The sequence below is a fragment of the Humulus lupulus genome, chromosome X (assembly GCF_963169125.1).
Source record: "Humulus lupulus chromosome X, drHumLupu1.1, whole genome shotgun sequence".
NCBI classification, from domain to species: domain Eukaryota; kingdom Viridiplantae; phylum Streptophyta; class Magnoliopsida; order Rosales; family Cannabaceae; genus Humulus; species Humulus lupulus.
Window position 1 is genome coordinate 60,368,179 of NC_084802.1, and position 22,948 is coordinate 60,391,126.

The following is a 22,948-nucleotide window of genomic DNA, read 5'->3' on the forward strand; positions in this document are numbered from 1 at the left end:
TCAGAGGGCTTGTTTTAGTAATGGAAGCATCTTGTCTTTGGATCAGCAGCTGAGTTTGATAAAACCTTTCACCAAGAAGGAAGTGGAAGCTGCTATGTTCAGTATTAATCCAATTAAAAGCCTGGGTCCTAATGGTTATGGGTTGGGTTTCTTCAAAGTTATGTGGAAGGATTTGGGAGAAGAAATTTCTGATGCCATATTGGGTTTTTTTGATCATGGTCTGCTGCCTGATGAGATTAATAGTGCAACTATTTCTCTGATTCCGAAGATAGACACCCCTACTAAGGCAGTTGACTATAGACCTATAGCTTGTTGTAATACACTCTATAAATGTATTTCAAAATTGCTATGTGGTAGATTGACTAAGGTTCTTCCTATTCTAGTTAATCAAAATCAAGGAGCTTTTGTTAAGGACAGGCTGTTGGCGCATAATATTCTTATTCTTCAGGATATTATAAAAGGTTACAAGAGGAAAAACATCTCTCCTAGATGTGTGATGAAGATAAACCTTAGCAAAGCTTATGACACGATAGATTGGCAATTTTTTGAGGATAATCTCACTGTTTTCTGTTTTCCCAACAAATTTATTAGGTGGGTGATGATATGTGTGAAGGGTACCTCTTACTCTATTTTAATGAATGGTAGGATTCAAGGGAGCTTTATAGGTAAAAAAGGTCTTAGACAAGGGGACCCTATATCTCCCTTGTTATTTGTTCTAGTCATGGAGTACTTCACTCGGCTTCTCATTCATGCTTCTTTAAGAAAGAAGTTCAGATTTCATCCGAAGTGTAAGAATTTGAAATTAGTTAACCTCTGCTTTGCTGATGATCTGGTGATATGTTGTAAGGGAGTTATCAATTCGGTTCAGATTATAAAAGAGTGTTTCACTGCCTTTAGTTTGGCTTCTGGTCTTTCAGCTAACTTGGATAAATCTCAGGTGTATTTTGGGGGTTTGGCTGAGAAAGAGACTAAACAGATTTTGAATAGGCTCCAATTTGTAGAAGGGTCTTTTCCTCTAAAGTATCTTGGAGTTCCTCTTTAGCCTACTAAATGGAAGGCTGGCGACTATGCTGTTATTATCAAAAAGGTTCACCTGAAGCTTGACACTTGGTCTAGTTGTCATCTTTCCCAAGAGTGTTATTAAGGAGATTGATCATTTATACAGAATTTTTCTCTAGGGGACTAATGACAGTAGTAGAAACAGAAGTAAAATGCATCTCACTGCTTGGGATCAGGTCTGCTTGCCTAAGAGTCTAGGTGGTGTTGGGTTTAAGGAAGGGTCCAAATGGAATAAAGTGTTACTAGCTAAAAATTTTTGGGCTATTTCCTCTAAACAAGACATCCTTTGGGTGAAATGGGTGGATTCCATCTATCTTAAAGGGCAGAATTTTTGAGAGTATAAGCTCAAGCTGGATGTGAGCTGGTACTGGAGAAAACTTACCAATCTGAGATCTGTCTTCACTTACAGAAATCTGGAGGATGCAGCCAAGACTAGTAAGGTTAATTTGAGAAAACTTTATATTCAGATGCTTAATAAGGAAAGAGTGCATTATGCTAATGTGGTCTGGTGTAATATGGATGTACCTAAGCATAGATTTATATTGTGGCAAGCTACTTTGCGGCACCTTCTTACCCGAGACAAGCTAGCTCACTGTCAGTTGAGTATAGCTTCCTCACTGTGTTCGATTTGTGAATTGCAGCAGGAATCTCATTCCCATCTGTTTTTTGAATGTCAACTTTCTCAACAAGTTAGATAAAATGTGGCTGCTTGGCTGGGAGTGGATATATGGCCGATTAGGTATGACGAGTGGACCTCTTGGATGTTTGGGAAACCTAAAGGCCTGAAGCAAAAATTAGCAGCAGCTGCACTGGCTGCTTCAGTTTATTTGATTTGGTGGAACCGTAATATGTGTATGTTTAGATCTTGCTCTATGACAGTAGTGAATGTAGATCATTTGATCAAGTTTTATTTGAAAGCTAGAATGGTTAGTCTTCCTAGACTGAAATCAAGGAAAAATGACTTAGCATTTGTTGAGAAGTTTGTCCAGGTGTAATTTCTGTTTGGGTGCTTGGTTAGAGCTTGTTTTGTATTTGGCTTGTTGAGTTTCAATAAATTCCTTTTTCATCAAAATATATATATAAACAACCAGCTTAGCAGCAAGAGTCTGCTCAAACAAACACATAAACTAATTTAACAATCAATGAGTTAGACAAGTGCAGTCTACACTTTTGATTATTTAAGTGACATTCAGGCAAACCAAGTTCATATTGCACTCTCAGGTTGCCCTAGCCCAATGGCCTGTGTTCTACACACTTATTGCCATCCCCGGTGCCCTTAAGCCGAGCTTTCATATTAGATATAATCAAACATATAGATTGCATAACGCATAATCAGATGCAACATAATCATGCCTAACCAGATATTCACGAATACAGTCATAGTCACAATTATTATCAGGGGTTGTGCCCTAACAACAAGTAGGGTGCAATTTTCTTACCTCGAGTTCCATGCGATGGATAATACGGCCTCAAGTACGATCCTGATCCTAAGCCTTGTGATAATATAGTTGTAAATAAGTTGTAAAAGAAATATTATTAAGATACTAGAATCCACAAAATGTAAGTTTAATAATATTTATTAGTATATTGATTCTCAAGTTTTTGTAATAGTTAAAATAAATCAAACTATTATTTTCCAAATAGATTTATAATTTAAGCACAAATTATTTCTAAAGAGTTAGGATTTTTCTTCACTTTTCAAAAATATATAATTTCAAAGTATTTAATGTGAATCAACCTAATGAAACAACAAAAAGTTAAATAAAATTATTTATAAGGCAAAACATAATATTTTCTTTCTAAGCATTGGATGTGTTCAATTAAATGACACATATTACACAAAAAATATTATGTTTTGCAAAATGAAGAACAAAGTGTAGTATTATCTAACAATCCAAAATACAAGATATTAAAGATGAAAGACATATATGAAGAAGAAAAATTCATAAATTTTTTTGCATTGCAAGCGAAATCAATATACAACAATAAATACTATCTAGTTACAAGTTGCTTCATCATGATCTTAATAATCTTATGAAAAAGATTAGAAGCACGTAACTAGAATCCAAAATATATTACAAAAGAAATACATACACTACAACAATTTTCACTTTTAATGACTTTCTATAATGACTTACACCGATGGTGTAAGACATTACAAGTATTAAGGGATATTTTAAGTCTAAGGGTGTAAGTCATTAAAAGTTTTTGTTTATGACTAAGTGGGTAAGTCATTAAAAGTAGTGGGAGACGTTATTTAGAATAAATTAAAAAATCAAAATAAAATAATTAATTGATATATAATTATCTAACATTGGGAGGCCTCTAACGTCTCCCCTGGGAAGACGTGCAGACTTCAAACATCTCCCCTGGGAAGACGTGCCACATCGAATTTCTTCCCAGGGGAGACATTGGAAGTGTGTATGTCTGGGGAGATGTTGGAAGTGTGCACGTCTTCCCAGGGGAGACGTTAGAGGCCTCCCTTGTATAAATCCCTATTACACCTTTTTCCCCGAGCCACACGAACCAGAGAGGCGAGACTTGATTTTGGGCGAACCTAACTTCCGATTTTGGCCGATTTTCTCCTACAAAAATTAGCTTCAGGTATGTTTTTAAGTTTAATTAATGTATAATAGTTAGGATAATATATTTTTTTGTTTATTTTCTTTAATTATAGTGGGTTAATATTGAGCTTTTAGGGTATTTGTATGTTGCGGTTTTGGGTAATCTTGGCTTGATTTCAAGAAGATTTGAGGTATGATTTCATTATTAAAACAATGCATTATAGTTAGAATGATAGAAGCAATTATTTTTGTGCATTTTTTTTTTATGATTTGTGGGTTTATTAGAAATATTTGTTTAAAGTTTGAAAAATAACTTTCATGAAGATTTGTGATGCACAATTGAGATTTTAATAGTTATACCACATTATTTACTATTTTTTATTTTTTTACTATTTAATCCAAAAATTGTAGAGTTTTTTAATTTATTTTTCAAGTTGATTAAGTATATATATATATATATGTCTACAATAAGGAAAATAATTTAATTTTAATTTACATACTAAATTTCATGTATGAAGATAAGTAATTCAAGTATATATGTTTATGATATTATTTAATTCAAAAATTATATATATTTGCATATATATTTTAAATATTTTATTAATATTGAAGTAAGTTGATTATATATATTATGTTTTATTTATTTATTTAGTAATCTTTTGTTTATTAATTAATTTAGTTTTTTAGGTTGTGGTTTTAACTAGAGAGATTTTGCCTCAAAATTTCTATTTCAAGCACACATTCGAGGTTTTTAAGTTTATAAAATTGCAAGAATAAGTTATTGTTAATCCAATTATTTAGTGATATTTGTTTAGTAATATTTTATTTATTAATTAATTAATTTAATTTTGTAGGTTGTGAATTTAATAGCTAAGTGCATTGCAAAGTGAAGTAAATTTGCTAGCTAGGACTATTAATTGCAAGAGGTACGTACATTATCTTATTTGTTGTTTTAGTATTATTCAATTTTTATTAGAGGAGTTTGAATATCTTAAATATTCATCCATAGTGAAGTACGTTCTAAGATTAAAATTATGTGTTGCTGTGATAACAAAAGGTTGAGAATTGTGTGTTTTTGTGAAGTAGGTTGTGGAAAATTTGTTTGTGTGCTGCGAAGCTATAAGGAAGAAACTTATTGTGTATTGTTTGAATTGTTTGACTTGTTGTTAACATATGGTTAGATCACTATTCTAGGGAAAATGCTACCCGATTTTTTTCTAGAATTATGTATTCTATTATTATATTTGAATTGTGTTGTGCTTATTTGATTGGATTTGATTAGATTGACAGATGGCTAGCTTACTAATATAGAAGAAACGCTGCCCAATTTTTCATATGCTCGGTCGTATGCTTATTTAGTTTTTATTGTTTAATTTTTCATAGACATAGGAGAAAATATGGATAGAAAATGGATGTCCGCGAATAGGTTATCCGTGGAATATAAAAACGGGATCGATTTATTCTTAAGATTTTGTTCGGAAAATGTGAAAGACCTAAAATTTACTTCTTTCCCATGTGTTAAGTGTGGAAATGTAAGGAAAATGGATCTTAGTAAGATCAAACAACACTTATTTTTCAATGGAATTGACAAAAGTTACATGGTTTTGTATATGCATGGGGAGAGAATTCATGTCACTCTAACTCCACCAAGTAGACCCAATGAAGTGAGGAGGAATATAGTAGAGGAGAAGTGGGATGCATTAGATGATATGATTGATGACGCACATTATGGATCCGGAGTAGACCCAGATAAGTTTGAGACACTACTTAGTGATGCTGAGAAATTGATTTACCCCGGTTGTAAAAAATTTACAATGTTATCCGCGCTTCTTAGGTTGTACAATTTGAAAGCTAAACACAGTTGGAGTGATAAAGGGATGACTAGTCTACTTTGTTTTTTGAATGATTTGTTGCTGGAGTGTAATGAAATGTCAACTTCATTTTATGAAGTAAAGAAAACATCATTAGGCATACAATATTAAAAAAATCAATGAATGCTCTAATGATTGCATATTATATCGGAATGACTTTATAGATGCAAAAATGTGTCCTACTTATGGTGAGTCACGATGGCAAAAGAATAGAAATGGTGAGGATTTTAAGGAAGGAGTACCCGCCAAGGTCTTGTGGTACCTTTCTCTTATTCCTCATTTCATTCAGTTGTTTAGAAATGTTGAACATGCTAAAATTTTATCGTGGCATGCGAATGAGAGGATAAATGATGGTAAATTAAGACATCCAGCTAACGCCCTATCTTGAAAGAAGGTTGATTTGAAATGACCTTGTTTTGGAAATGAATCTCGTAATATTCGTCTAGGTCTTTCGGCTAACGGGATTAATCCACACAATTCTCTTAGTAGTAAGTATAGTTGTTAGCCTATTATGTTTGTCATTTACAATCTACCCCCATGGTTGTGCATGAAGAGAAAGTTTACCTTGTTGACCTTGTTGATATCGGACCTAAACAACCTGGTAATGACATCGACGTATATCTGTCGCCTCTTATCAATGATTTGAAAACTTTGTGGTATGAAGGGGTTAAGGTTTATGATGCGTACAGGCCAGAAGAGTTTAATCTTAGAGTTGTATTGTTGTGGACTATCAATGACTTTCCTGCTTATGGAAATTTATCCAGGTTTAGTGTGAAAGGATATAAGGCTTATCCCATTTGTTAAGAAAAAACTTGTTCTGAATACTTAAAACGCTCCTGAAAAGTATGTTATATGGGCCATAGGAAGTTCTTGATTAGTATGCATAAATATTGAACTTGGAAAAAGGCATTCAATGGTGAACAAGAGTTTGAGGAGGCTCATCAACCTTTAAATGGGAGTTAAGTACTTGAGAAGATTTCTAAAATCATATAGGTAAGCCTAAAGTTCGTATACCTAAAAGGTGGAAGGGTCGTGGGAAGGCTAAGGTTGTGGAAGAGCCCAAAAGTTGTTATATAAAGAAATATATTTTTTTCGAGCTTGAATATTGACAATTCTTACTTGTACGCCATAATTTATATGTTATGCACATAGAGAAAAATGTATGTGATAGTTTGATTGGAACTTTGTTGAATATTTCTAGGAAAACTAAGGACGAAATTAAGGCTAGACAAGACTTGGCTGCAATGGGTATACGTGAAGGATTAACTCTGAAAATAGATAAGAGACGAACATACTTTCCTCCTGCTACTTACACCCTCACTAAAGATGAAAGAAATGAAGTTTGTCCTATCTATTTAATGTAAAAGTTCCAGATGGCTATTTATCAAATATAAGGTCATTGGTAGACATGAAAAGTTGTACTCTGAGTGGTATGAAATCTGATGATTGTCATATTCTAATGCAATGTTTGCTACTAGTGGAAATTCGATATGTCTTTCCTCAAAAAATTCGATAATCACAAGGTTATGTTTATTTTTCAAGTCATTGTGTTGTAAGGTGATTGATCCTATTAAGTTACCCAAGTTACATGATGAAATTGCTGAGGTCCTGTGTGAGCTAGAGAAATACTTCCCACCTTCCTTTTTTGACATAATGATTCATCTTACAGTTCACTTGGTTAGAAAATTGAGATTTTGTGGTTCCGTTTATTTAAGATGGATGTATCCATTTAAATGATATATGAAGATTCTTAAGGGGTATGTCAGAAATAGAAGTCGCTCAGAAGGGTGCATTGTGGAATGTTATATTGTAGAAGAGGCAGTTGAATTTTGTTTCGAATACATGGCTGTTGTACAAAGGATTGGGGTAAATGAAGTTAATAATGTTGAGATTCAGAGTCGTTGGGGTAGTGTTGTATGCGCAGTGAGTCAGGATGAACTAGATGAAGAACATCGTCTAGTATTGCAAAATATTAATGAAATTCAGCCTAATATCAAGTAAGTTTATCTTCATAGATATAATCCACATGCAATGTAAAAATGTGATAACTTTCACAATTAGTTCAGTAACAGCATATATAATTTTGAAGGGAATAATTTTACTCGACCAAGAAATAATTTCCATCAAAGTCAAGCATATATTATTGTACTTTTAGTAGTTGGATAGAAAATGAGGTATATTATGTTGATTTTTTGAATTTATTTTTAGTAAATAGTAAGGTATGTTGTTTGACTAGTTTTATTTTTATTAGGTTGTAAGTGAATTGAAAAACACATCAAATAATGTGTCAGACATTGTTAAGTGGATCTCTCGAGGCCCTTCTCATAGAGTCATCAAGTTTTCATCATATATAATCGATAGTACACAATTCAATACTAGGGAGCATGATACCAATAGAACCACACAAAATAGTGGCATTACTCTTATCGCTAGAACTATGCAAATATATGGTGCGAAAGACAAAAATCATGTTCAAAGTGATATGACTTTCTATGGAGTAATTAAAGAAATTTGGGAGTTGGATTATATCACAACTCGAGTACTTGATTTCTTTTGTGATTGGGTGAAGAGAGACAGTGGCATAATATATGAAGATTTTGGTTTCACATTATTAGAACTAAATCGACTAGGGCACAAATATGATCGATTTATAATGGCTGCATAAGCAAAACAAGTGTTTTATGTGAATGATCCTTCAGACAACCAATGGTTAATTATGCTTACAACACCAATGAAAGAATGGAATACCAAAGATGGTGATTTTCATGATATGTCTATTGAAGAAGAATCAATCACATTCAACTCACCAATATATAATGATGAAATTGATGATGATGGTGTTTTTTTACGTGATAATGGTGAAGGTTTATGGATTGGTAATCTGATGTGAGATATAATATGATTATGTTTGTCATACTTGCGAAAGTGATTTTGGTTTGTTTATGATATGTTTTTGTTTGTCACGTTTTTGTTCTCTATATATGTAACTTATCATATTGATTTTTATGTTTCACAGATGTCAGATTCTTTTGATGATAGTGATGAGGATGAAAATCCTCAACAAAATCCTGATACTGAGCCAGAGATTACAGATGAGAAAAATGTGCGAGGACGCACATGGATGAATAAATTGATTAAAAATAGAAGTGAAGGAAATCTTATACTTATAAAGTTCAATGAGTATGGTCAAGTAACAGGTACTGCAAGAAGTAATCGATCTTCAACGTTGTGTTTTATAGTGAGAATTGTGGGATTTAATGAAGGGGTGAATTAATTACTTCTATTTTACTTAAATATTTTAAAATATGTGATTTAATATGATTATTATTTCAAACTTACAGAAAACTTTTCAGTTGGAATATAGCTCCAAAAAGCATACAATGAAAGAGGCAACAAAGATGTCAGACAATGGAAGACTGACACGACAAGGAAACATATCTACAATGCTATAGAGAAAAGACCAGATGAGTTTCCACCTAGGAAACCACATGAATTTGAGGACATCATAAATGATGAGCAATGGTTAGAATTTTTCAACTCAAGATTAACACCAGAGTGGAAAGATAAGAGATTACAGATGCAAGAATATCGAGCAATGAACAAATACAACCACAACCTATCTAGAGGAGGCTACGTGCGTGTGGAAGAGATGCTTCAACAATAGACTGGGCAACAATTATCTGATATTGATAGAGCTGACTTATGGACGATGGGTCAACCGAAGAATAAAGAAGGAGAACTTATTGGAGAGGCAGCTGAGGTTCAAAAAAACATTGTACGTTTTTATATATACCGTTACTTGCTATATTCATTATTGGTTTATATTTTGAACTTATATAAATAATATTTATTTTTATATAACTAACTCAAATTAATTACTTCTATTTTATAGGCTTATTATAAAAAACTCATTGAGGAGGGTCAATGGGAACCCCAAGGCCCTGATGATATGTTGACGAGGGCATTGGGCACCCTCGAGCCATGAGGGTGTGTTCAGGCTAAAGGCACGGTGTGTCCTCCGCATTGTTTTGGGATACTCAAAAACCTACCAAAATGAAAGAGAAATTGAAAGCTATTTGTTCGGCTAGCGCTATGAGAAATGAGTTTGAGGAAAGACTTCATCAATAAGAAGAACGACATCGTCAACAAGAAGCGTGTCTAGAAAAACGTTTTCGTAAATAAGAGGAAATTTTGAGATCCTTCATGGCCCAATAGAGCGGTTCAAGATCCAATACTGGACTCCCACCATTTGTGCCAAACCCACTGGCGCCATCTTACTATGTGCCCAACCCACTAGCGCCATCTTACTATGTGCCCAACCCACCATCGCTATCTTGCTATGTGCCCGACCAACCAAAACCATCTTACTATCAGCCCGACCCACCAGCACCATTTGTGCCTAAGGTAATTTCAATTTGATAGTTGAAAATGACTATGTATGTACATGCATACACACATATATACATAATCCTACTTATTATAATGTGCAGGTATCTAGTTGTCAGTTAGCCATTGGTTCGATATCCAATATTGTTGCATCAGGCAAACTCATTGACAAAGAGTCAGATAACAACTACCAAGTGGCGATTACTGACGCTATTAAGTCGGCGATGCCTCTTCCATTTGCAAAACCTGAGCAGAATATGTACATAGTCATTCAGGCTGTTGGGCATCCTATATCGTGGCCTAAGGAATGGGTCATCGCATCTGATGATATACATGAACAGGTGATGTATCATGCTTATATAATTATATTGTTATTATATATTTCAATTTGTTTGTAAATTTTTTAATTATTAATATTATTTTACATAATTGTTCTAGAAGTAATAATGGATCAGAACGACCGATTGCTCCCTCAACACAACAACCACAAGAAATGATACAACGTTTGAGTGATCATCTGACACAAGACTCTAGTACTTTGGAACACATATACAATATTATATCTCATTGGGATGACAACGACTATGTCAATCCAGGCATATAGGAGGATGTATTCGGTTAGGATATTTCAAGCCTTTACGTATGCAAAGAAGACATACTTCAATTTATTCGAATAAAAAAGATTGGACAAGGAGTTTTCGTTTGCTACATGAGGTATTTCACAAGTTTTTTAACCTTTCTTATTTGATTTATTTTAACAAAAAATTTCCCAAATTGTATTTTTGACTACTTTTTTTCCGAATAGGTTGTTATACAATTTTTTGGTAGAACAAGGTCGCCAAAATAAGTTTTTATTTGTCAATCCTAATGTTGTAGCCACTAAAGGAAGTTCATTTGAAGAGTGTGTTCTAGGCTTGTTCAAGCGCTGTCGTCAATTAAGATCAAGTGATCAACTTATGATTGTCCCTTGGAACCATGGGTAAGTTCAATAGTTTGTTATTGTCAGATACTTAGTCCATATAACATTTGCGTTGGAGACTTATATCTAGTATTGTTTTTCTTTTGTAGTGATCATTGGATGTTGATTATATTTTCCCCATATGCATATTATGTTTATTGTTGTGATCCAGTGAACTCAGAACTGGAAAACTGTGAAGAAATTGTGGCAGTAATAGTCAATGCTTTTAACCTTTTTCTAACCAGCCTACCAAAACCTCCTGAGATTCCAAATAATGTAGAAATTTTGCAACCAAAAGTAAGTAACTACGACTTTAATTATTTTGAAAATATATACTTGAATTTTACTAATATTCTTTATATTAATTGCTTGACCTTTTATTTAAATATTAGTATCCACACCAACCAGACAATGTAGCATGTGGATATTATGTGATGAGGATGTTGAAGGATTACATTCAACATTCATGACCTAGACGTTACTTGAAGAAAGATGTATGTATATAAATTTATGCAAAGTTAACAATATATTTATTATTAAAGTATATATAATCAAATAATAATAATTAACTAATATATTTTACTGTGTATTTTTTGTAGCTAAACACTACGCCATATACAGCAGCACAGATTAATGAAATGAGACAACACTGGCCGACCATATGCTACCGATAATTCAAAGTCATCGTCCCACATATTAGCTAGGATTTTGGTTTTGTTTACTTTTTCTTTCTTACTATATGTCTAGCTAGTTAGTGTAATATTTGTTAATTTTGTATGTTTAACAATAAATATTACATTTTTGTATATTTAGCTAGCAAAAACATATTATATACACATTTTGGTTTTATTAATGAAAATTCACAATTTAAATTTGAATATAATTTAGATTTTTTAATTAATATATTTCATTCTATTTTAAAAAAAATTAATATATTTAATTCTATTAATTAATATACTGAAAATAATTATGTAATTATTTTTTTTAAAAAAATACAAGTACTAATGATGACTCGTGATATGAGATATTGAATATATACAAAGTCTTCCCATGTGAGACGTTGTAGGTACCCTATGATGACTCCTAGGGGGAGACTTTGTAGACATTGAACGTCTCCCCATGGGAGTCATCATAGGGTACCTACAACGTCTCCCATGGGGAGACTTTGTAGACATTCAACGTCTCCCCCTGAGAGTCATCGTAGGGTGTAAAACGTACACCCTACGATGACTCACAAGGGGAGACGTTGAATGTCTACAAAATCTCCCCATGGGAGTCATCGCAGGGCCACTTAAGAAGGCTCCTTCAACAACATCTCCCCTGCGGGGAGACATTAAATGTCTACAATGTCTCCCCCATATAGCCATTAAATGCCTATTTTGTTGTAGTGATACTTTGTAAAGACCTGACTAATTTGAAGACCTCATACCTTTAAAACTACTAAGGCATAACTACTATCTTTTGGATACATACATAAATTAATAAAACATTATTATAAAAAATTCAAAAGTATAGGATCCCATTGTTCATACATAAAAATAATAAAGAAAACAAAATCTTTAAGATATTTCAAAATACTAAGTGTGGAAATTATAAAGACAAAATTAAAAGACTAAAAATATCATCATCATCCTCAATCGATCCCATCGGTTCATTCCTTTAGTTCCTTGCCCAATACACAAGTCAAAACCGCCTACGATCCATCTCACCTTCCATGTTCATTATCCTGCACAATCTAAATAAAAAGGAATGAGCCTAATGCCCAGTAAGGAAAAACTACTAAAACATAAAACATAAAGTATAAGACATAAAACATAAAACATAAAATGAACTACAATATTAATGGCCATGAACTCATTATCGTAGTATGTGATAAAAACTATTATAGTCCTCTTAACTACTATTTTAGAGGTAGGTTTACAGACAACTATAGTCTATGATAATAATGAAAATTTCAGAATTTGTTATTAAAGAAACCATATTTCCCGAGCGACTAAAGACATAAAAAACACACGAACACATAGCACATAGCACGTAGAATCTAACTTATTTTCCTTACCGAATTCGAGATATTAGAGACAAGTGCGGGATCAGAAACTCCTAAAACCAAATATAAAAACCATAAGTTTTCTAAAGAAATGAAAATGAGGAGAACATATAAACAATCGAAATAAGGACTTACTGAAAATCTTAAGTTTCAAAGAAATCAAGTAGGATTTGAAGTAAAAGAAAAGAATAAGAAGAATAGAAATAGACTAGACCTGATAATTAAGGGTACCTTAGATAGCTTAGAGCTTTGATCTATACCTCAAACACCAAAAGCACACTATAACTTACTTCCCAAGTGTTTAGAAAAGCTTAGATTTGAAACTTTAACCCTAAAACCCTAGTGTTTCTCTCTAGAACGAAAATAACATCTTGGAGGCTCTAATTTTAAAGATGATGCAATTGACTGAGTGTAGGGTCCTATTTATAGAGTTCAAGGATTGAAACTAACTCCCATTAAAATGAATAAAAATGACATTTTCTGGTCAACAAAAGCCCAAAACTCGATCAAAATTGTTCAAGAACAAGTACAAGCTGTTGAGGGTTGATTCTAGCTTTGGATTTCACAGAACTTCAAAAATGGCTCATGGAGCCGATATATTGCCCCCTATAGGTGATATATCGCCTGCTCTGTTTTCCCGTGGGTCCATGGTTTCATTCATGTAAAGTCGATGTGTTTTTGCACATTTTAAGCACACTTAAAACTATTTGGACCACTTTGAATGAGTAATATGAGTCCTAGGCTTATCTTTGATTATTTTATTCATCTAAAATCCTTAAATCCTTAATAAAAATACATGTGACAAATGTCACATTCTTATTGTTGACACGATTTTTTGCCAACAATAGATTAAGAAATCTAATAGGGATATTAGTGTTTAGTTGTAAACTGAAACGAAAATGATAAGAACCCTTTCATGCACACACAAATTTTACGTGCTTCAGTGGTTAAAATTCTCCTAGTCCACAGGAAAGTATTATTGCTTTTCTCTCACAGTTTCTGCAGAGTTTTAGAAATACAAAAAGGCAGTCCCTTTCCCTGTCCATTATCCCTATATTTATAGGGGAATTTCCTGGATAGGTTTGGGTAACCGCATGAATAAATGTGGTATACATTTAATACAGATTATTATCATTTACATTGGGATATGATTTGATAACATAATAGAACATACTCCTGCTATCTGGGATAATAAATGGTAAATAGCCAATACAGCCTGAGCATTAATGAGCGTATAAAGAGCCTCTGAGTCTCTTGGAAATCCTTCAGTATACGTTCTGTCCAGGTTGCCACAAACTAAATGTCCTCCCCCGAGCTGGTGCTCAAATATTTTCTGAACCGTAGTGCAGATTAAGCTCAGAGCGCCCAAATGTTGATGTGTCCATTATAGGTCTCGAACTAGATTGTTATCTTGAGAGGCAGTCTAATAATAACATGTATGTCGTGTTGTCGAGTCCCAACTCAAGCTGCTCACATGATTGCTAACCCGATGTTCTACTTGGCTGCTTTTCCACGTATTCATTTGCCAGCTGTTCCCTGAGCTGAGTGATTAAACTCGTGCTAATTTTTAGGGTAAAACATTTGCCCCCAAGCTCTTGCTCGTGCTTGATGTTGCCACTTTCTGACATGCACAGTAGGTGCTTTTAAGCTTCTGCCATGTAAAATTGTGCCTGCCGATTACTCGAGTACTGGACATGTGGCTGTCTGTAATTGGTGTCTGTTCAGATTTCGAGGACTGTGACAACTGTCATGTCTATTTTTTGCCGCTGTATGGTTCATTTAATCTTGGCCTTTGGATCTTGAGCTAACCCAATCGAATGGCCTGAATTAATTCCCATAGTTTACGTATAAATAGATCGATCAAACATGAACCTTACCACCTTTGCATTCAAAAAATTTCCTTTCAAAAAGAAAGTTTCCTATTTTCTCTCAAACTCTCCCAAAAACCTTCATCACCTTTCAGATTTCAGAAGCTTTCAAGGAGCTTCCTGTGAACGTATCGACATTTCCTTTTAATCGAACATATAATCTGTAAGTATTTCCTCACCTGGTTTGAATCTTTCAATTATTTATTTTCCAGTGAGTTTTTTACTTCGAAAAATGTTATTTTCTCAATATCGTTTAGGCTATGTCTGAGTGTAAATAAGACATAGGGTTCAGTTTAGGCTAAATGAATGAGGCCAGGCTTGTTTAGAAATAAGGTACTCATAAAACTGGGCAAATTTTATGGGTTTTACAAAGAAAATGGTACTGTTAAATCGATTAGAATACCTGTTTGGATGTAGAAGCCGAAAGGGTTTTAGGTTTGGTTATAGGTAGCTTAAGGGTCACATTCCTTAAGCAGTTTTGCATCAAACTGATTTCAAATGAAAAGTAGTGGGTTTGACGAGTCTAACACACGAATCCCAAAGTATCAGGGAATTTCAAGAATTCAAAGTTCATGGCCTAGGACCACGCGTTGAGGCTAGAACACACCTTAGCTCGTGTAAATTTTAAGTCCCAAAACTAAATCACTTAAACCCTCGGATCTTCGTACCTGTAACGTCGTAGCTAGTAATTATCTTAGGTCACCACTAATAGGTCGCTTTGTTGTCAGGTGAGCTAAATCATGGCCCCTCCAAAGAAAAATGCCGCTAGCTCCTTTACTCAGAGCAAGAACAAAGGCAAGTAGGTTGCGTCTGACTCTCCTATTCCTCAATTCAGCTCTGTGGTGGAGAGGAAACTCGTCGTCGACCCCAATGCGTTCTTTGAGGCTGAGCACATAGTGTCTCAAATAATGTCTCAAGGGAAAGTTAACAAGATCCTACCGAGTCATGGGATTAAGATAGAAGCTGATGGCCTCCAGGACCGACCTCCATTTGAAGGAGAGTAGAGTTGTGCCCCTCTCCAAGATGACTGTGGGGTGTGGAGTGATGAGCACCTAAAGGCAGGTGCCTTCCTCCCACTGGACCAATACTTCGTAGATTTCCTGAACTACATTAGACTGGCTCCGTTCCAGCTCCCACAAACTCATATCGACTTTTGGTGGGGTTAAAGTATCTGTTTCTAAGGCACGAGTGGGAGGTCCCCACCCCGACAGACATTATGTATTTTTTTTTTCCTTAAGGCCAATCCCAACCAGAAGGGGCGAGGTGACGGTTTCTACTACCTTCCTCATTTTCCCAACTCAGCCTCTGTCATCGACTTCCCCAGCCACCCAAATGATTATAAAGACTTGTTCCTTATGTCAAATGGGTTCATGAACTGCAATCACCAATACTTCAATCACCCTCTTAAGTCTTCTATCTTTATGAATTTAGCACGTGAACCTTCTTATCTCATTCACAGTTTTTTATTTAAGTATTCTAACTGAGTTCATTCTTTGTGCAGCTATATTCGCAAGGACAGAGCAATCTTAGACCCTTGGGGGTCAATATGAGACTCTGTCTAGTCTTCCTCCAAGGGAGAAAGACTTCCGTCAGGTTGTGAACAATGCCACCAAGGTGGCTTGCAATTTGATCAGCAAGGGCCAGACACAGGCTCTCAGGACCCAAGCTTGTCTTCCTGTCATCCCCGAGCTCCCCCATCCTCAAGAAGCCATGCCAGCCAATTAAGACATTGAGGAGGAAGAAGATGTGGCACTGCTGGTGCGTAAAAGGAGAGCTCCTGAAGATAATCAGGGGCCTGATCCCGAGTGATCTGCGTCCCGGGCAGCAGTCGACCCCTCTGGCCAAGGTAACCCATATATAGAGTTAGATCGGGTTGCTATTTGATTTAGGCTAATTCGCTTTAACCTTAGCCAGCTCGTTAGCCATCATCCTACCGAACTAGACCTAAACACAACTCTCCTTCATTGTGTGGACCATTTGGTGTTAGACTATGACCAAAACTACCCCCAAAGGTACCATTGTAGTTGACAACACTCTCAATTTTAGGTCCACCATTTTTGAAGAGTATGGGACAAACCGTAGGACTTGGCCTTCCTTCCGTCAGCGTGTATATGCCCCTGGTTTTAGGCAGTACATAGATGAGTCTAGCCTCGAAGAAGGACCTGAACCCCCTAGGACCCAGGAGGTAATAATTTTAGATTCTCCCCCACTTCCGTTATTCCAAGAGTTAGAGGTTGTGCCTAGCCCAGTCCATAACCCCGAGCTGATCGTAGTAGATTCCTCCCCTAGCTCAGAGGGTAGGGCTCTTGCTATTTTTCTTGTCTTTATATTACTTTGAATAATTATTTCTTAAATCTGAACCTTCTGGTTATTCTTTTTCAGGCGAAGAAATGGAGATGCCAGATGCCTCGGGTTTGAGGGGTGCTTTTAAGGTCAGTGGGACCGGAGATGGTCCTATAGTGAAGAGGGCCAAATTGACAAAGAAACAAACTCCCAAGACTAGGGCTACCACCATGTCTCCAACTATAGACAAAGGTGCCAGTTCCACCTGGGAGCAGCCACAAAATAACCTCCCCCCATCTCAGGTAACAATAATCACGGTTCACCAAGCTCCGCCTCCTCTTCCTCGGCATGTACCTCCATCAATTCCTCAAGTGATCCAAGGCAAGGCTCCCACTTTCCAGATCCCAGTCAAGCCACTGGACATGGCCAAGATCCACGAGGAATTTTAGGGTACTGTGTATGAGAAGAAGAGCCATATGGTTGGCCACGCCTATAGAGCCAACGCTAAAGACTTGAGGGCTATAGGGGAGCATACTCCCGAGGACGTCCTCGAATCTTCTATGGGGATGTACCTAACCGTGAGTCCTTCTCACTCTTCCAAATTTTCTTTTGCAGTCTGTCTTGGCTCACTTCCAAGGAATTTCTTAGGTTAAAGATAGGGATGAGAAGCTCCGAGCCACCCTGAGCGTCTCCCAAGAAGGTAAACAGTCTACCAATGCTGCCCTGGTTTCCTCCTAGGAGAGCGAGCGGTCTGCAAAGGGTGCTCTGACCACTTCCTAGGAAGACGAGTGGATTTCCAAGAATCATGTCGTAGAAGTAAGCTGTCGACTAGAGCAACTGTAGACCGAGAATGAGGGGCTCAGAAAGAAGCTTGATGAGGTCGAGGCCAAGGCCAAAGAGGAGGCTGCAGAGTCATCGAATCAAATGGAGGAGATGCTTCATCGCTGTTGGGCTTTCAACCAGGATGGAAACTTCTCCTTTATGTAGCCAGAGTTATGGAAACCATATCTTGCCAGATTTAAGATTCAGTTCTCTCACAAGAACCCGTGGAGACCACCAAAGCTTCTGAAGTTGAGGGAGATGGCGAAGAGGTGACGTCTTTGGAGCGAGTTGACGGACCCCAGGGATTTTTTTATTTTTTTTTATCTTTTATGCTTTTGTATTTAAGTCCCTTGGGACCAAAATTATTGCCTTCGGGCTCAGGTCGAGGTTTTTTCTCCTTGAGATGACAATATATTTTTTAATATATTTCTAATTTGTGATCTATTTGTGTTCCCCTTAGTCTATTTTTTTCTCGTGCTTGTGAATCCTTAGATTCTTGTACATTCAAAATCTTAGGGGTTGACTTTAGATCGGGATAGATTTTATCGATATCTTAGTTGTATCTAAGATTTTGCTCACTTAATTGCATCGTACCTGTTATGAATCAAGCCTCAGACCTGGTCATATTCAAGGGTTTTAATAGGCTTAATAGCTTTATACATGTTAGGAATCAGGCCTCGGACCTGGTCATATCCAGGGGTTTTAATAGGCTTAATAGCTTTGTACCTGTTAGGCCTCAGACCTGGATATATCCAGGGGTTTTATTTTAAGAGATTTCTCAAACTTAGTTCGCATTCTGAATTTTGAAAATTTGAGCTTTATAAAGTCGTTGAATAATCAATTTTTCCAAACTCTAAGTTTTAATCTTTATCCGAATAAGCTAAACTCTCTTAAAATATTTCTTCGGTTATGTGCCCCCCAAGCAACCAGAACGTATAAATGTTCTTGGTTGCTTTTACAAAGTGAGCTTGTGATAAAAAACCATAAAATTGATTACTTAATAATCCAACTGTTATTAAACTGAAATGGCTTTTATAAATAAGCCTTACATAAATGGTAATTATGAAAACATTAAAGACAACTGAACTATTGATAATACTTTTTTAAATGTAGAGCATTCTAGGTCCGTGGGACTATTTCTCCACTTAGCCGAGCTAGTTTGAAAATTCCTTTGCGTAGGATCTCTACAATTTGATATGGTCCTTCCCAGTTCGTCCCCTACACACCGTCCTTGGGATCTTTACTTGCTAAAAAGATACTTCGACCAGATCATCTAATCCTAGTCCGCGCCCCTTAACCTTCGAATTGAAATAATGAGTGATCTTCTGTAGATAATGGGCAAGCTATAACTGTGATGCCTCTAGTTTTTCTTCGATTAGATCAAGGGATGCACTAAGTAGCTCATGGTTATGATCTTGATCAAAGGTCTTTTTTCTGTGGGTTGTTACTAGTGCCTCAATGGGGAGCATAACCTCGCTTCCAAAAGGTCAGGGAAAAAGGAGTGTGTCCCGTGTAGGTTTAATGTGAGGTCCGGTAGGCCCAGAGTACTTGGGGGAGCTGCTCAGGCCATAATCCCTTGGCTTCATCTAATCGTTTCTTCAAGCTCGCCATCAGGGTCTTGTTTATGATGTCAACTTGCCCATTGGCCTATGGGTACACTACCGACGATAAACTCTTGGTTATGCCATATTTTTCACAAAAGTATGTGAAGAGATCGCTATTAAACTGAGTTCCATTGTCTGACACAATATTTTTCGGAAGTCCAAATTGACATATGATATTCTTCACAAAAAAGTCCAGGACTCTCTTCGAGGTGATGGTTGCCAAAGGTTCAACCTCTACCCACTCTGTGAAATAATCGATAGCGACTACCACATAACGAACTCCTTTTCCTGTTGGAAAAGAACCAATTAAGTCAATACCCCATGTTGTATACAGCAAGGGGATGAGATCATGGTTAGCTCGACTAGAGTAGCTTGGGCAACTATGGTGAAGCATTGGCATTTGTTTTACTTCTGTACATACGAGATCAAGTCCTTTGTCAATGTGGGCTAAAAATAACCCTGTCTCAGTACCTTCAGAGCTAGGTTTTTCTCCCTAGCATGGTCTCTACAGAAGCCTTATTGTATTTCTTTAAAAATAGTCTGTCCTTCCTCGGGAAGAACACATCGTAGGAGGGGCAACGAATGCCCTCGTCGATATAGGATCCCCTTAACCATAACATATCACGAAGCTTGATATAGCAACTTTCTCGCGTCCTTCCGATCTTCAGGTAGCTTTCCGGTTGTCAGGTACTCCACTATGGGGTCATCCATGTCGGTTTTATGTCAATCATTCTGACCTTAACCAATTCTGCTATTATACTAGGCCTTTCCAAGAACTCCATCGGAACTACATTCTATGCATCTGCCTCTTTGGTGGTAGCAAGTCAAGCCAGAGCATCAACGTTGGAATTCTGTTAAACTCGAACTCAGACAACTCGCACTTATCCTTAGCTAAGTAGGCCGTCATCTTGATACCTCGAGCTTGGTATTCCCCCAATATCCGATTGACCATGAGCTGAGAATAACTATAACATTGGATGGCCTTAGCCTTCAACTCTTTCGTTACCCTTAGCCCTACAAATAAGGCCTTGTACTCAGCCTCGTTGTTGGATGCTTCGAATCTGAACCTGAGAGTTGTATGGAATCGACGCCCATCAGGCGAGATTAAGATTATCCAAACTCTTGATCCATTTTCATTAGACGGTCCATGAACGAAGATTTTCCATAAATCCTGCATTGGTTCCCTTATAAGCTCGTCTTGAAATCCTGTACACTCGGCCACAAAATTATTAAGGGCTTGGATTTTGATTGTTGTCCATGGAATATATAATATCTCGAACTGGCTGAGTTCAATGGCCCATTTTAATAGACGTCCCGAAGTTTCAGGTTTTTGCAAAACCTGCCTTAAAGGTTGGTTGGTAAAGACATGAATAGAATGGGACTAGAAGTATGGCCTGAGCTTCCTTGAAGCCAAAATGAGATAGAACGCAAGCTTTTCTATCAATGGGTACTGTGATTCAGCTCTGAGAAGTCTGTTACTTACATAATATATGGGTTTCTGCACCCGATTTTCTTCTTGAACTAACACAACACTGACTGCATTTTTTTGTCATGGCTAGATATAGAAATAGACATTCTCTGGACGTAGGTTTTGATAGTATGCGAGTTTAGCTAGATGAATTTTCAAGTCGCTAAATGCCTTATCGCACGCTTCAGTCCATTCAAACTTCTTGTTTCCTCTGAGCAAGTTGTAAAATGGGAGACACTTGTTAGTGGACTTTGAAACGAAGCGGTTTAAGTCTGCAACCTTTCCAATTAGGCTTTGTACTTCCTTATGTGACCTAGGCGAAGGCATTCCTAACAATGACCTGACTTTTTCTAGATTTTCCTCTATCCCCCTTGTGTTGACTATAAACCCCAGAAACTTTCCCGACAAAACTCCAAAAGTGCATTTTTGGGGATTCAACTTCATGTCATATTTCCTCAATATGCCAAAATATTCTTCCAGGTCAGATACATGGTTATTGGCAGTCTTTGATTTCATGATCATATCATCGACATACACCTCAATGTTTCTCCTGATCCGGTTAGCGAACATTTTGTTGACTAACCGTTTGTATGTAGCACCGACATTTTTCAGCCCGAATGGAATATCTTTGTAGCAATATACGTTATGCTCATTCATGAAGCTGGTATGCTCTTGGTCTGCAGGGTTCATCGAGATCTGGTTATATCCAGAATACACGTCCATGAAAGAGATGAGCTCATGACCGGCTATGGCGTCTACCAACTGATAAATACTTGGTAGTGGGAAAAAATCCCCGGGACAAGCCTTGTTGAGATCGAAGAAATCAATACAAGTTCTCCACTTCCCATTTGGCTTCGAGAAAAGCACTATGTTAGCAACCCAAATCGGGTATTTTGCTTCACTGATAAATCCGCACTTAAGTAGGCGAGCTACTTCTTCTAATGCTTCAGATCATACAGTCCCCCAAAGGCTTCATTTTTGGGACTTTCCAGGCACATTCTTGTCCAAGTTCAAAGTATGCATTATTACACTTAGATTGATTCCTACCATAACCTCATGCGACCAGGCGAAGACATCCAGGTTCTTCCTCAGGAATTCGACCAGCTCCTTCTTTCCAGATTCAAGACTTTTCCAACTTTGACAACTCTTGAAGGTACTTCTGGGTCGATATTTATTTCCTCAAGTTGTTTTACTACTTTAAGCTCAGATCTGTCTTCGCCTACTTGTGGATCAATGTCATCCTGTTGGGCGACCTTGTCATCTTCTTCTCGAGGTTCTTCCTTCCCACTGGTAACTTCCATTACCCGAGACTCCTCACCTCCTTCACTTATGACCATCGCCTGCTGCCCGGGTTATGATTTTCCCCTCATAGAAATGTCATAGCATTCTCTGGCAGTGAGCTGGTCTCTCTTACTGTGCTATCCCTGAGGTTGACGGGAACTTCATTGCCAGGTGTCGGATCGAGGTGATAGCCTCAAAAGCAATCAGCGTGGGTCGTCCCGAAATCGTGTTATACGCAACCAGATAATCGATTACCACGAACTTAAGTATTTTAGAAACATTTCGTGCCTCTTATGCCAGCGTAACCACCAGTTCGATCGTCCCTATGGCTGTCGTTCCTCCACCTGAGAATCCGTACAAAGTCATTGAGGTTGCCTTCAAATCGGTTATGGACAATCCCATATTTTCTAGGGTGGACCTGAAAAGCACATTCACTGAGCTTCCATTGTCTACCAGTATCCTTCATACCCTTCGATTAGCGAGCTACACGGTTACCACCAACAGGTCATTATACGGGAATTGGACATGGCTAGTGTCCTCTTCCGTGAAAATGATTGGTTGTTTTTCTAATTGTTGTTGTTTTGATAACTACTGCTCTAGGATAAACTCTACACCGTTTTAATATACCTCTTTTGGGCCCCGCTGCTCGTGTTCGCCAAATGTGGTCCTTCGGCAATAGTAGTTATATCTCCTTCTACTATCGTGGGAGGGTCAACCTGATTCATCTAAGCTCCAGG